Consider the following 1,136-nt stretch of genomic DNA (forward strand, 5'->3'; position numbering starts at 1 on the left):
GTCATTTTTTGCTTCTTTTTCAATCTGTTTCTTATCTAAAATCAAATTCCTTCTTGGGATTTTGTTTAATTATTTCCCAAATACCCAGTCTCCATGTTTTCATCTTTATATACAACTTAAAGATTTACTTGAATTTCTCAATTTTCTTAGCAGAAAAATGCTACATGAATTTAAAGTAAATGTAAAACTTTAATGGTTGATGTTCAGTTATTGAAATATCTTTAAAAAAAAATAAAACTTGTACCCTTTTACCCAGACTTTCATGAATCTGAGGTTCAACTTCTAGAAACATCCTTATTCTATTCTCACTTTTTCTTTTAAATATAGAGCTTCAGGTAATATGGATGACTCAAGTAAATACAATATAATCAAATAAAAGGGAAAACCTCACTAATTCCATTACTATTTTGTTTCTCCAATACCTTCCTTTGGATATATCCTGGATTCAGACATGGAAAGTCAATGACTTCTAGCATCCATTTTAGAATGTTGGTTTACTCTTGCTGGGGACAGTTGTATACACAATTGTGGTAGAAAATTATTTTTATATCCTGTCGCTGCATTTAATGGAAAGTAACTGAGCATTCAAGTCAAGTTTTGTGGAAAACAAGACCGTAGTGTATTTGAAAATGAATATTAGCCTTACAGGTAAGTCCACTTGAACCATCCATATTAGTTACAGCATGAATCAATAAAATGAGCTTGGAAATACTTTAAAACAATGCTACATTGTTATTTTGGGTGACTGCAATGATCAAAACTTCCTGGCTCTAGAGGACATTTTGAATATTTCCTTTCCTTTCTTTCCATAAACGTTCGATTACCTGGAAAACTTTGACTAAGTTGCTGAGAAGTGTGTTTTTGGCCCCTGCACCCAGGTTAGCTCTGCATATCAAGGGCCTCTGGCTTGCAATTCCAAGCCACAGACATGAAGTGATTGTATTGACAATTATTCAGTTCTCAGAGAGACAAAGACCAGCGTTTTATCCTTATTGTACAAAATTACTGTCCATGTTTGGCTAACAGGGATTCGTTTGCTCCAAATGCAAAAGGTCCCTGAACTCACTTAGAACACAGAAACAAATTATAATAATTTTAAGGCGATGGAATTCTGAGTTACGATAAGCTAATATTTC

The sequence above is a fragment of the Propithecus coquereli genome, unplaced genomic scaffold (assembly GCF_000956105.1).
Source record: "Propithecus coquereli isolate 6110/MARCELLA unplaced genomic scaffold, Pcoq_1.0 Scaffold3, whole genome shotgun sequence".
NCBI classification, from domain to species: Eukaryota; Metazoa; Chordata; class Mammalia; order Primates; family Indriidae; genus Propithecus; species Propithecus coquereli.